Here is a 14,991-nt window from a genome sequence, read left to right as displayed (position 1 = left end):
CCCCTCCCCCCACCCCGCGCCAGTCGGCGACAGCTGGGCTTTGGCATTTAACAGCTCACTCTGCTTGGACCAGAGATAGGGCCTGCTTTAAGGCGGTGCGACCGGTGCAGCCGCACCTGGCGCTGACTTTGGTGGGGTGGGCTGTGTTTAAAAATAGCTCGTGGGTTTGAAACAAATGAACATGTTTGTGCGTCCAGTACTCTTCAGACAACAAGAAAAATGTCAAGCTAGCTCTGGTGGTTAATGTGCCTGCTGGTGAGAGATTGAATGATGTCTGGTGGCGGTTTTGATTCATCATATCTGCGCAGAGGGTTAATGTGCCTGCTGCAAAGGCCTGTACCAGGCAGATCACAGAACTAAGGGACTCATTTACAAAGATTTGGCACATGGCAGCGTCGCAACCCTTCTTGCTGCGCTGCCTTGCGTCAAAACAAAATGGCAGAAATGCGCCGTATCTACAAGATACATCGAATTCATGGCCTTCTCCTCTGCGCTGGCACACAACTTGCTGCCATGTGCCAACACCGACACCATTGCACCATGCAAGGGTGTCTGCGTTGCGGGGATGATTGTGTTTGTGCCGGAAGGGACAGCTTCCTGCCCAAAAACAATCACGAGAGGCATTTTCCTCATTCCATGTGCGCTGCAGCATGCGTAGACAGAGGGAAAAACTGGGAAAAATAATGTTAATTCTCGCCCTTGCACCACCCTTATGCCAGCCCTGGGGTGGTGTAGGAAACTGACGCAGTCCCAGGTTTACAAAACCTTGTAAATCTGCAAATGCGTCAGATTTCATGGGTGTTGCGTGGGAAAACCCAACGTAACACCCATGGAACGCCTCAGTGACGCAGAGTAATGTGTGAAAGGGGGCCGCACCTACAAGGCCGTGCAAAGCGGCTTTGCGTGGCCTTGTAGATATGGCCTTTCATCCTACGCTGCCGGTGCGTCAAAAAAACTGACGCACCTGCAGCGCACGGTGCTTGTAAATGAGGCCCCAAGTGTGAGTCAACTGTGAGTCTCTCTGAAGAAATGAAATGTATGTCAGAGAGGGGCTATGGAGAGATGTGGGGAGCTGCTGGAGGGTGGTAGGGAGGACATTCATGGAGAAAGGGGCCATGGGGGGTGGGGTGTCGCACCCTGAGCCACTGACACTGAAGCCGCCCTGACGTGTGAGGGCCCAGTCCGCCCCCCTCTGTGCAGCTGTCAGAGCGGGGGCTCGGGCCTACTGCCCACTACACCTGGACCAGGGGTGTCCGAGGCGCGGCCGGAGAGCGGATCCAGGCCAGGTGTTCGGGATAACCCTGGTTAAAAGGGATTCAGTCATGTTCATTCTAATATTCGTTTGTCCAGGGCACACATCCTGGTGCAGGCGATCTGGAGACTAATTAGCATATGGAATGAGCAGTAAGATAACAAGGAGAAGAATGGAAGGGCGGAAGTGATGTCACTCACCAACTGGTAAGTGGCGCTTTGATAACGCACAAGTCCCGTAGCTGATTGGGTGGCCCGGAGCTAGGATACCCGTCACCGGAAAGGCCTAGGATACTGTCCAGGCTGGGACACAACCATGGACATTTAATGTGCATCTATCCCGAGTGCATTATTATGTAAAACTGTCACTCAAGTCTGCTTGTTTGTGAATGTTTCAGCCAAAAAATGAGCCTGTACGTGGTGCAAGACTTTTATATAGTATCTATAACATGGTTTCCCACGGCATCTAGGCGCTTTCAACCATAGAGCATAGAAGTGGAGGCCTGCCGGGGTGTGTAAACACATCATTCGCCGAGGATGAAACAACGAAGGAACACACATGCCTGCTAAATTACCGGCGCGCAGATTGTTTTGGCAAGCCACAGTCCCTTAGACTTGTGTTTTAGGATTCAAACTCGTGTGACGTCATACACAAGTCTTGTGCTGCATCGAAGTGATGACGTGTGCACAGCTCATGTTTTATTCAGTGAGTGAGTCCGGGCGCTTATTCAGCGCACTGTATCGACAAGGGCTGTAACTGGCTCAGTGAGATTGGTGGGGGGGGGGGCATTTTATGTTTAATCACAATATACAACAAGCAGGGTGCATGCGAGGGGTCTAAGGGCAGTGGGCAGGGAGAGGAGTGCGGATTTGTAGGAGTATTAAGAGAGAAAACAGAATATTTTGTAAAGTAACCAATATTTTTGAGGACTTTCATGGAGGGGGGGGGAGCGGGGGTGTGCGCGCGTTTTGGTCTGCGTGTGCGTAAAAATACCTGAATACCTGCCAAACTCACAATAACCGACTGAAAGCACCTGCACCCAACTATTTATCAGAAAACACATTTATTAGGGGAGTGTACCACCCCAAACAACACCCCCGCCCCCGAAGCTACGCCTCTGTGAATGGATACACATGTACCTTAGGAAGGCCCCCCCGGCAGCAGAGCCCGGTGTAAATTTAATACGTAAAGCGGATGTGTTTGCTCCACCAGTGTCAGCTTCATGGCGCCGACTCCCCCCTCCGTTATCGCCCCTTTCATTTTCCGTCCCCCCTCCCGCGATCCCTTCCTCCCTCTTGTCCCAGCACCTTGAAGAGATCGCGGCCGCGCAAGGCACTTTACAAAAGAACCTGGCATCACCCACGCCCTGTGCCCTCTGGATGAAAACGCCCCGGAGATAGGGTGGGGGCGGTGTGTGTGTGCCCCTCCCCGTGGTTGGAGGGGGGGGCATCCTTAAAAGTCTCACCGTCGACACTGACACTGGTGGAAAGTGTTAAGTACAGGCAGTGGTCGGCGGTGGCCCCTCCCTCGCCCGGTGAAGAGCCGGGGCGCGGGCCGCCCTGGGAGCAGGGGGTGGGGGAGTTGCTGGAGGGCCAGGGGAAAGAAGATGACACAGTCCACATATTGCCCCCCACCCTTCCCAGAAGAGGTAATGCAGCATTTTAACGCGATCCCAGCATCTGCTGTTCCTTTTCGACACTTTAAGGAGGGTTGGTCTTTATTTGGACGCTCACGGGCTTAATCAACTCCGTGAGTATTAGTGATGGGGCGCTGTGGTACCCCTCTGGCTGGATCAATATTATCAGTGATGGGGCGCTGTGGTACCCCTCTGGCTGGATGTGTGAGAATCACAGAGTGATGGGACTCTGTGGTACCCCTCTGGCTGGATGTGTCAGTGATGGGACTCTGTGGTACCCTTCTGACTGGATGTCAGTGATGGCACTCTGTGGTACTCCTCTGGCTGGATGTGTCAGTGATGGGACTCTGTGGTACCCTTCTGACTGGATGTCAGTGATGGGACTCTGTGGTACCCCTCTGGCGGGATGAGTCAGTGATGGCACTCTGTGGTACTCCTCTGGCTGGATGTGTCAGTGATGGGACTCTGTGGTACCCTTCTGACTGGATGTCAGTGATGGGACTCTGTGGTACCCCTCTGGCTGGATGTGTCAGTGATGGGACTCTGTAGTACCCTTCTGACTGGATGTCAGTGATGGGACTCTGTGGTACCCTTCTGGCGGGATGAGTCAGTGATGGCACTCTGTGGTACCCCTCTGGCGGGATGTGTGAGTTTCAGGGATGGGACTCTGTGGTACCGCTCTGGCGGGATGAGTCGGTGATGGGACTCTGTGGTACCCTTCTGACTGGATGTCAGTGATGGGACTCTGTGGTACCCTTCTGGCGGGATGAGTCAGTGATGGCACTCTGTGGTACCCCTCTGGCTGGATGTGTCAGTGATGGGACTCTGTGGTACCCTTCTGACTGGATGTCAGTGATGGGACTCTGTGGTACCCCTCTGGCTGGATGTGTCAGTGATGGGACTCTGTAGTACCCTTCTGACTGGATGTCAGTGATGGGACTCTGTGGTACCCCTCTGGCGGGATGTGTGAGTTTCAGGGATGGGACTCTGTGGTACCGCTCTGGCGGGATGAGTCGGTGATGGGACTCTGTGGTACCCTTCTGACTGGATGTCAGTGATGGGACTCTGTGGTACCCCTCTGGCGGGATGAGTCAGTGATGGCACTCTGTGGTACCCCTCTGGCTGGATGTGTCAGTGATGGGACTCTGTGGTACCCTTCTGACTGGATGTACCCTTCTGACTGGATGTCAGTGATGGGACTCTATGGTACCCTTCTGACTGGATGTCAGTGATGGGACTCTGTGGTACCCCTCTGGCTGAATGTGTCAGTGATGGCACTCTGTGGTACCCCTCTGGCGGGATGAGTCAGTGATGGGACTTTGTGGTACCCTTCTGGCTGGATGTCAGTGATGGCACTCTGTGGTACCCCTCTGGCTGGATGTGTCAGTGATGGGACTCTGTGGTACCCTTCTGACTGGATGTACCCTTCTGACTGGATGTCAGTGATGGGACTCTGTGGTACCCCTCTGGCTGAATGTGTCAGTGATGGCACTCTGTGGTACCCCTCTGGCGGGATGAGTCAGTGATGGGACTCTGTGGTACCCTTCTGGCTGGATGTCAGTGATGGCACTCTGTGGTACCCCTCTGGCGGGATGTGTGAGTTTCAGGGATGGGACTCTGTGGTACCGCTCTGACGGGATGTGTGGGCATCAGGGATGTGATGCCGTGAGTACCACTCTTGTATGTTACCTCTTCGACAGGTAAAGATGTCGCGGGGGTACCACTCTAGGAGAGATGCTCCGGGGAGTACTGGGAGGCTCTGGTCACCGCTCTCACATGCCCACAAGGATGCTGTGAGAATAGCCTCGGCGGGATGCTCTGAGCGCCGCGCTAGCTGGGTACCACTCTGGCGGGATGCTCTGGTACGAGGCTGGATGCCGCGGGTACCCCTCCGACAGGCAAAGATGCTGCAGGCGCGGATCTGCTCTGGGGACCACTCCGCTGGGACGCTCCGGCAAGCACTCTGGCAGGGAAGTTACGATTACCTCCGATTTGCCCCAGGTCAGAAGGAGCGTCTGCGGTTCCCAGCGGCCAAATTGCAGATTCAGGGAATCCTTAATGCATCTGCGGTTCCAGGCAAAGTGCTGCCTTCCTCGAGTCCCTCTTCCGGGGTTCCTTTCTCCTCCCAGGGCGTTTGTAACAGCCTCTGAAGGACTAATGCGAAGGAGTGGGGGGGGGGGGGGGGGGCAGGGAAGAGATGAGAAGGGGGAGGGGCTGAGAGAAAAGCCAGAGTTTGTAGAAGGGACATAACCACGATGGATGGGTAGATGAATGGATGGGTAGATGAATGGATGGGTAGATGAATGGAGGGATGGACGCACGCACCGGCTGATTCTGACAAATGGATGGGTGTGTGCATCTGTGAAAAGGAGGTTGCATGGATGAGGGTGACGGAGGGGGGTAAACGGAGACCGATAGATGGTACTCCCCCCACCCCGTCAAGTCTGATCTTGCCAGCCCCTCTCCCCGAAGCCCACTTCCAGAGGCATATTCTCACATATTCTGTATTTACATATCTCAACGTATATCTACCCCTCCTCTGCCTCTCTGAGCTATTTATAGCCCAAGAGCGCCCAGATGCCTCGACTGCATCTCACCACTTCAGTAACTTTACACCTGCGGTATTACCATCTCATTTCCTGCCTCTCCCGTTTATTTCAGCTGCGGAGTGTAAATACCACGTCTCTCCTCTGACATATTTTTGCGCCCGGAAACTTTAAAAGCCCCATTTAATGCCCATTACACCTGCGGTATTTAAATGCCCTGTCATGTCTCTCCTCTGTGGTATATTTATACCTGTGGTATTTAAATCTCCGTGTTACATCTTTCCTCCATAAAGTGTTTATAACTGAGGTGTTTAAGTGTCCCTGCCTTGCCTCTCCTATGTGGAACATTTACACCTGTGAAATGCCCCCGTTTTACCTCGTCTCTATAATGTTTACACCTGCGATGTTTAAATGCCCCTGTCAAATCTCCCCTCTATGATGTGCTCCCCCCTGCGACGTTTAAATGCCCCTGCCATTTCTCCCCTCAGTTGTGAGGCCTGAATATCGAAAGCAGAATATCGATGGGACATCACATGAAGGACAGAATATCGAGGATAAAATATCGCCAGGTAGTGAAGCCTAGATTTTCTATCCTAACAGCACATGTATGTACCCACCAGGTGCATATATGTCAAGGATCGCAGATGTAGAGTTAGGACGGTAAATCTATACTGCCCTGTGTGCACCTACCTTTCGATATTTTGTTCTTTGACATTCTTCTATCTCGATATCGTTGGTTTCGATACTCAGAAGTACACTCCCTCCGTGGGGTACATTTAGACCAGCAGAATTTAAATGCCCGGAGTATGGAAAGGCGCCCCCCCAACATGGGGGGAGCGCGGCCCCTTAGGGGTCGGGGACGCCGGGGCCTGGCCCTCGCACTAGTTGTGTGCGGGCTGGCCTATGGGCTCCCGCTCGCGCGTCTCGCGAGACGCGTGAGCGGAAGTCTGACGTCTTAGGAACGTCGGTGGTCGACGGCAGTGCCGGACCGGTTTGGGCCGCCGTGCACCGGTGGGGGGGGCATAAAAGCACCCCCCCAGAAGGTTCAGCCTTCTTCTTTCTTGCGCGGTGGCCCGAGCGGACGGGCCTGTTATTGATTCCCACCCACCCGCTCCTTAGTATTAGGCTTGGAGGAAGAGAGAATAAAGTAACCAGAAGCAACAGAGGGGACCCCAAGGGTGGGGCCCCGGTATAACAACAGAGATAGGATCCTGAAGTCCTGGACCAACCTGCGGATGGACACACCTGTTTGGGGGTAGGGAGCCCAGATCACTGGGGTGGTCACAGGGCTCATGCCCTGGGCCGCCCCGGTACACCCCTTGGCTGATTGGTGTTTGGAGAGGGGGCGGAACCCTGAGCATGGGGGCAAGAAACAGAGGAAGCAGGGGTACCGCCCCCCCCAGGGATACAGGTGACGACCAGTCCCTGTGTGGTCCAATGGAGGTTCAGGACAGGAAGGGATCCTGTCAAAAATAATTTATGGTTACAAATGATAAAGTATCGTCTATAACAGTACATATATTAAGTTTGCAGTGAAATGTTTTTATTTTAGTAATGTGCATATATTGACTTGCATAAATTGTTTCTATGAATTTTATTGAAAGTATATATCAAAATAAATACTTCTTCCAATCAAACTAAACTGTCTTGTCGGTTGGTGTATGACCGGTGTTGGGGGTAAGGGCCCACTGGCGGCTTCCGAGTCCTGTTCCTCCTCGATCGAGTGATTACACATAAGTGTTTAAATACTGGGTCATATCCCTCTCCTGGGGTACGGTTGCAGTCCGGGCATTTAAACGCCCCTGCAGTATCTCTCCCCTCTCAGATGTTTTACATCAGAGGCATTGAAATGCACTTGACATATCCCTCTTCTCCTGCATGATTTACGCCAGAGGTATTTAAATACCCCATCACATCTCTCCTCACCTGCAGGTTTACCCGTGTGGTATTTAAATGCTCTGTACAGCCCTTCTCTCCTGGATGATTACATCAGAAGTATTTATCTCTGTGGTATTTAAATGCCCTTAACATATCCATCATCTCCTGTAAGATTTACCCCTGTGGTATTTAAATGCCCTGTATAGCCCTCTTCTCCTGGATGATTACATCAGAAGTACTTACATCCAAGGTGTTAACCGCCCTGTCATATCTCTCCTCTCTTGAACGCTCACACCTGTGGGATTTAAATGCCCTGACATATCTCCCCCCATGATGTGTTTATACCTGATGTGTTTAAATGCCCCTGTTACATCTCTCCTCTGTGATGTGTTTATACCTGAGGTGTTTAAATGCCCCTGTTACATCTCCCCTCTGTGGTTTGTTTATACCTGAGGTGTTTAAATGCCCCTGTTACATTTCTCCTCTGTGATGTGTTTATACCCAAGGTATTTAAATGCCCCTGTTACATCTCTTCTCTGTGATGTATTTATACCTGTGGGATTTAAATGTCCTGACATATCTCCCCTCTGTTATGTGTTTATACCTGTGGGATTTAAATGCCCCTGTTACATTTCTCCTCTGTGATGTGTTTATACCCAAGGTGTTTAAATGCCCCTGTTACATCTCTTCTCTGTGATGTATTTATACCTGTGGGATTTAAATGTCCTGACATATCTCCCCTCTGTTATGTGTTTATACCTGTGGGATTTAAATGCCCCTGTTACATCTCTCCTCTGTGGTGTGTTTATACCCGAGGTGTTTAAATGCCCGTTACATCTCTCCTCTGTGGTGTGTTTATAACTGAGGTGTTTAAATGCCCCTGTTACATCTCTCCTCTGTGGTGTGTTTATACCTGAGGTGTTTAAATGCCCGTTACATCTCTCCTCTGTGGTGTGTTTATACCTGTGGGATTTAAGTGCCCCTGTTACATCTCTCCTCTGTGATGTGTTTATACCTGTGGGATTTAAATGACCGTTACATCTCTCCTCTGTGGTGTGTTTATACCCGAGGTGTTTAAATGCCCCTGTTACATCTCTTCTCTATGATGTGTTTATACCTGAGGTGTTTCAATGCCTGTTACATCTCTTCTCTATGATGTGTTTATACCTGAGGTGTTTAAATGCCCCTGTTACATCTCTCCTCTGTGATGTGTTTATACCTATGGGATTTAAATGCCCCTGTTACATCTCTCCTCTGTGGTGTGTTTATACCCGAGGTGTTTAAATGCCCGTTACATCTCTCCTCTGTGATGTGTTTATACCTATGGGATTTAAATGCCCCTGTTACATCTCTCCTCTGTGGTCTGTTTATACCCGAGGTGTTTAAATGCCCGTTACATCCTTCCTCTGTGATGTGTTTATACCTGAGGTGTTTAAATGCCCCTGTTGCATCTCTCCTCTGTGGTCTGTTTATACCCGAGGTGTTTAAATGCCCGTTACATCTCTCCTCTGTGGTCTGTTTATACCTGTGGGATTTAAATGCCCGTTACATCTCTCCTCTGTGATGTGTTTATACCCGAGGTGTTTAAATGCCCCTGTTGCATCTCTCCTCTGTGATGTGTTTATACCTGAGGTGTTTAAATGCCCGTTACATCTCTCCTCTGTGATGTGTTTATACCTGAGGTGTTTAAATGCCCCTGTTACATCTCTCCTCTGTGCTGTGTTTATACCTGTGGGATTTAAATGCCCGTTACATCTCTCCTCTGTTATGTGGTTATACCTGAGGTGTTTAAATGCCCCTGTTGCATCTCTCCTCTGTGATGTGTTTATACCTGTAGGATTTAAATGCCCCTGTTACATCTCTCCTCTGTTATGTGGTTATACCTGAGGTGTTTAAATGCCCCTGTTACATCTCTCCTCTGTGATGTGTTTATACCTGAGGTGTTTGAAAGTCAGTATCATGTCCCTCCTCGGCTGTATGATAAGGAATTTAAATGCCCTGACATACCTCTCATCAGTTGTATGCTTACACCTATGGTATTTAATTGTCCTGCCCTATCACATCTCTCCTGTATGCTTACACCTGTGGTATTAAATGCTCTGCCCTATCGTATCTCTCATGTACGCTTGCACCTGTGGTATTAACTGCTCTGCCCTATCGTATCTCTCCTGTACGCTTGCACCTGTGGTATTAAACGCTCTGCCCTATCGTATCTCTCCTGTACGCTTGCACCTGTGGTATTAAATGCTCTGCCCTATCGTATCTCTCCTGTACGCTTGCACCTGTGGTATTAAACGCTCTGCCCTATCATATCTCTCCTGTATGCTTGCACCTGTGGTATTAAATGCTCTGCCCTATAATATCTCTCCTCTCCTGTACGCTTGCACCTGTGGTATTAAACACTCTGCCCTATCGTATCTCTCCTGTTCGCTTGCACCTGTGGTATTAAATGCTCTCCCCTATCGTATCTCTCCTGTACGCTTGCACCTGTGGTATTAAATGCTCTGCCCTATCGTATCTCTCCTGTACGCTTGCACCTGTGGTATTAAACGCTCTGCCCTATCATATCTCTCCTGTATGCTTGCACCTGTGGTATTAAATGCTCTGCCCTATAATATCTCTCCTCTCCTGTACGCTTGCACCTGTGGTATTAAACACTCTGCCCTATCGTATCTCTCCTGTTCGCTTGCACCTGTGGTATTAAATGCTCTCCCCTATCGTATCTCTCCTGTACGCTTGCACCTGATTTATTTAATTGCCCTGGTCTATCATGTCTCTCGCCTGCTGCATTCTTACACCTGTGGTATTTAATGCCCTGTCATAACCCCGTCTGCGTTTGGTTACCCCAGGCTTTTCATCTTCCGCCCGCCTCAGGTGCAACGTCACACATATCCTTCCGCCTCAGGTGCAACGTCACACATATCCGCCCGCCTCAGGTGCAGCGTCACACATATCCGTCCGCATCAGGTACAAACTCACACATATCCTTCCACCTCAGGTGCAACGTCACACATATCCGTCCGCCTCAGGTGCAACGTCACACATATCCGTCCGCCTCAGGTGCAACGTCACACATATCCGTCAGCCTCAGGTGCAACGTCACACATATCCTTCCGCCTCAGGTGCAATGTCACACATATCCTTCCGCCTCAGGTGCAACGTCACACATATCTGTCCGCCTCAGGTGCAGCGTCACACATATCTTTCCGCCTCAGGTACAACGTCACACATATCCTTCCGCCTTCACACATATTCATCCGCCTCAGGTGCAGCATCACACATATCCTTCCGCCTCAGGTGCAAAGTCACACATATCCTTCCGCCTCGGGTACAACGTCACACATATCCTTCCGCCTTCACACATATTAGTCCGCCTCAGGTGTAGCGGCACACATATCCTTCAGCCTCAGGTGCAGCATCACACATATCCGTCTGCCTCAGGGGCAACGTCACACATATCAGTCCGCCTCAGGTGCAACGTCACACATATCCGTCCACCACAGGTGCAGTGTCACACATATCCGTCTGCCTCAGGTGCAGCATCACACATATCTTTCCGCTTCAGGTGCAACGTCACACATATCCGTCCGCCTCAGTTGCACTCTTATGCCTACAATATTGTATTTAAATGTCTCAATTGTTTGTGTCTTTGAAGCGCTCTAAAGTGGATGATAGCAGCGCTACATGTACCGTGCAGGGAGGCCCCCTCAAGTTTTGTTACGCCAATGGGTATCTCTGAGCTTCCACTGAGGGTGGTGTCGGCCCCTGGTGCGCATTACCACTGGCACCACTGGGAGACTTTTCTACATATAGGGTGATAAAATATAGATACGTGCTAGGGACTAAAAACGCAGTAGGTCTAAGAAGCCCACGGACTCCTCCCCATCCCATTATTTAAGTTGCGGATAAGCGTTCCCTGGCATTCCCTGAGTAACAGCTCGGTACCAACCAACAGCGGGCAACTGACTGCAGGTCTAGCTGCATCGTATCACTTCGACTGCTGACTACGCCTGGGTGAAATTTTATTTACGCCACAGCAATCGGAGTAATTTCAGTAATTGAGCATTACTCTTTTGAAATGATATCATAAAAAATTATGCAATTACGCCCATTTGCATGATTACGATTAATTTGACACAAAAGTCTTACTGCAGGAGCACAGCAACAATGAACTTGACGAACGGCTGCTGCTGGTCATGTTTTGTTGTATTGAGCGCTGTTTTTTCAGGTGTATTTTGGATGCAAGGGTGCATTTTGCACTAAGAGAATTGCTCTAAATGCTAACGTAATTCTGCATACTCTCACTTAATTTTTCAGTACTGCGAATTGTACAAGTCACACCCACCCGTGCTTCTGTCCTATCTCAGCAGTGACTGCACGCATATCCGTTCCATAGCTGCCTCGACTGCCGAACTGTCTCAGCTGACAACCATGTTACATTCTCTGGCGGGCTGAGGGAGCGAAGGGCTGTCTGTGTAAGAAAAGACACCAGGCAATGTTTTATGGTAATCAAGCAACCAGACGCATGTCAGAAACCAGCAGTTTTCATAGAGCCTAGAACACCAATAGAGCCTTCCCTCAGAGGAGAGGCATTTGCTGCTGTGCAAACGGGACCTTAGCACAAGAACTTTCAAGTCACTGACTCGAGACTGCTAGGTTAAAGCAGGGGTGCCCCCCACACCCTCCCCGATTCACTTGCTGTGTTACTAACTACAGTTGTGATACTAGTTGATACAAATGTGTTAACAAAAATATATATATTGTGTGTATATATACATATATATATATATATATATATATATGTGATCCTGTTGAAGGCTAAGGCGGACGAAACGTGTTGGTCACATTCGCACTGTTGCAGTTTATGAAATAAAATATTGAACTGACACATGAAGCTGTGCCACTCACTGCTGTTCTGTTGTGATATGAGCGGTGGAACTGCGGAATCAAGAGGAAGTATTGGCTGGGATATATATAAATATATTGACAAAGGCAGCTAGTTCTGTCGAAATGTATTTTTTTGTCACTGCAATAAATGAGCTTTATGAAGTGCCCAGAGTGCCTGCCATCCGTTGAATCAGGAAACAGCTTGTGTGTGTGTGTATATGTATATATATATATATATTTATTTTTTTTTCTTCCCCCCCTCTCGTGCACCTTCCCTACTCCATGGCCTTGACAACTAGACAATGACCTAAATCGTTATTTTAGATACATGTATTATTGTTCTAAATGTCAGGACCCTGAAGTATGCAAGGTCTGGGAGAAGGGTGCGGGGAACTTTCTCGGATAAGGTCTGGGAGACCTGAGCCCCCCCGGCCAGATCTGAGAAAGGGGGTCCCCCAACCAGGGTCTGAGGGACGGGGTGTGTGGTCGGACTGGCCTATAGGGCACCAGGCAGTGCCTGATGGGCTGGTCTGAGAGGTCAGGGTATGAGCCGGTTTTTAAGCAGTGCCTGTTTTATGGTCGGGGGGGGGTTACTTTTGACTTTCTTGTGATCAAAACGAACATTGCCTGCTGCAAACGCCAATCCCTGCCCTCTTCAATATCTTGCAAAACACCTCCACAGCCTCCCCTTAAAACCTCAAAACTGCCCCAATTTGCAAACATGGGCCACCTTTTAGCTGTTTAACTCACTAACGGGGCGGGGCACCTTTATTTTCGGTGCCCTCAATCCTCTCAGTGCTTGTGGCAGCAGTGCCCAGGAAGGGTCTGGGATTGGGCACATCTGGCAAGGTCTTTGAGAAAGAGTGTTCCCTGGCAGAGACAGGTGCCCCAGGAGGGGTCTGGGAGAGAGGGGCGGGAGCCTGGCTGGGGGCAGCAGACCCTTTGTCAGGATCCCTGTGAGGAGCATCCCAAGCCAGGACTGGGAGAGGCGTACCCCGCTTTCTCCCCCTTGCTCCCTGCAGAACCCATCCCTTTGTAGCGCCAACCAGCTTTCGCCAACCTGTGTGCCCGCTGTCGTGCATGTGGTCCCAGACTCGAGACACGTCTTCCCTGCGCCGCCTCTAGCACCTAGAACATTCGAGACTCAAGGCACATCTTCTCCGCAAAACCTCAAGCACCTAGAACCTCCCAGACTCGAGGCACATCCTACCCTTGCCCCACTAGGCCCTAGAACCTCCCAGACTCGAGGTACATCTCCCCCCACCCTCGGGACCTAGTACGGTTCTACTTTCCATCTCTTCGTGTCCACCTGCATCCACCGAAGAAAAACACCTGCGCTCCGCTGCAAACTGCAATATTGCAACTCTGTTGTATGTAGCGCTTCGTGCAATACTCGGCCAGCTTCTAAGCACTTAACAACAAGCTCACCTGCTTCAAAAAAGTGGAATTCCGGGCCAGGCCTACCACGATTCACGGATGTGACTGCGGGGTGCGCACAGATGGCTGAAGCAGGCGCTGAACCAGCTGTGCTACCCCACCGCCTTATGTCACTGGAAGACGCTGAGCCGAGCCTTCTTGAGTCTTCCTCATTTACCCCGGCTCCGTGGTGCCTTGCATAGCGCTTAGCTGCTCCGGAAATCGCGCTCCGCACTATACGTATGAACTTAGTGGGGCGCTGGTTTGTAGCCGGGGCCCTTCCTAAGCGCTGCTCCCCAAAAAACTAAAACACGTATAGAAATGCAAATGCATCCCCATACTTCGTAGACTGCACCCCTTTCAGATATACGTTTTACTCCCGTGTACCCCCGCATCCGTCTCCCTCCTAGTCTTGAGGCATTGACCTCGGGTCCTCGCCCTGTATACATCCACCCATGCCCCCAGCATCCCACCCTGTTTACCCGTGTGTCCCCTGTATGGGCCCACCCATGCCCCAGGCATTCCACCCTGTTTACCCGTGTGTCCCATGTATACATCCACCCATCCCCAAGCATTCCACCCTGTCTACCTGTGTGTCCCCTGTATGTACCCACCCATGCCCCATGCACATCCATGCATTCCACCCTGTCCACCCGTGTGTCCCCTGTATACATCCACCCATGCCCCAGGCATTCCACCCTGTCTACCTGTGTGTCCTCTGTATGGACCCATTCATGCCCCACGCACTCCACCCTGTCTCCCCGTGTGTCCCTTGTATGGACCCACCCATGCCCCCTGCATTCCACCCTGTTTACCCGTGTGTCCCCTGTATACATCCACCCATGCCCCAGGCATTCCACCCTGTTTGCCCGTGTGTCCCCTGTATGGACCCACCCATGCCCCAGGCATTCCACCCTGTTCACCTGTGTGTCGTCTGTATGGACCCACCCATGCCCCATGCACATCCATGCATTCCACCCTGTCCACCCGTGTGTCCCCTGTATATTCCCACCCATGCCCCATGCACGCCACCCTGTTTTCCTGTGTGTTACTTGTATGGACCCACCCATGCCCCATGCATTCCACCGTGTTGACCCGTGTGTCCCCTGTATGGACCCACCTAAGCCCCACGCACTCCACCCTGTCTCCCCGTGTGTCCCTTGTACGGACCCACCCATGCCCCCTGCATTCCACCCTGTTTACCCGTGTGTCCCCTGTGTACATCCACCCATGCCCCAGGCATTCCACCCTTTTTGCCCGTGTGTCCACTGTATGGACCCACCCATGCCCCAGGCATTCCACCCTGTTTACCCGTGTGTCCCCTGTATACATCCACCCATGCCCCAGGCATTCCACCCTGTCTACCTGTGTCCCCT

At 51.1% G+C, this 14,991-nt stretch overlaps 1 protein-coding gene across 2 annotated transcripts in view; it reads right to left on the bottom strand.

Annotated features, from left to right (window-relative positions):
- NTNG2 (netrin G2) overlaps window positions 1-14,991 on the bottom strand; it is a 447,915-nt gene that overhangs the window by 430,771 nt on the left and 2,153 nt on the right. The gene's annotated exons all lie outside the window — the stretch shown is intronic.

This window comes from Pleurodeles waltl, chromosome 6 (genome assembly GCF_031143425.1).
Source record: "Pleurodeles waltl isolate 20211129_DDA chromosome 6, aPleWal1.hap1.20221129, whole genome shotgun sequence".
Lineage (NCBI taxonomy): Eukaryota > Metazoa > Chordata > Amphibia > Caudata > Salamandridae > Pleurodeles > Pleurodeles waltl.
This window is presented reverse-complemented; position numbering and strand designations above follow the sequence as displayed.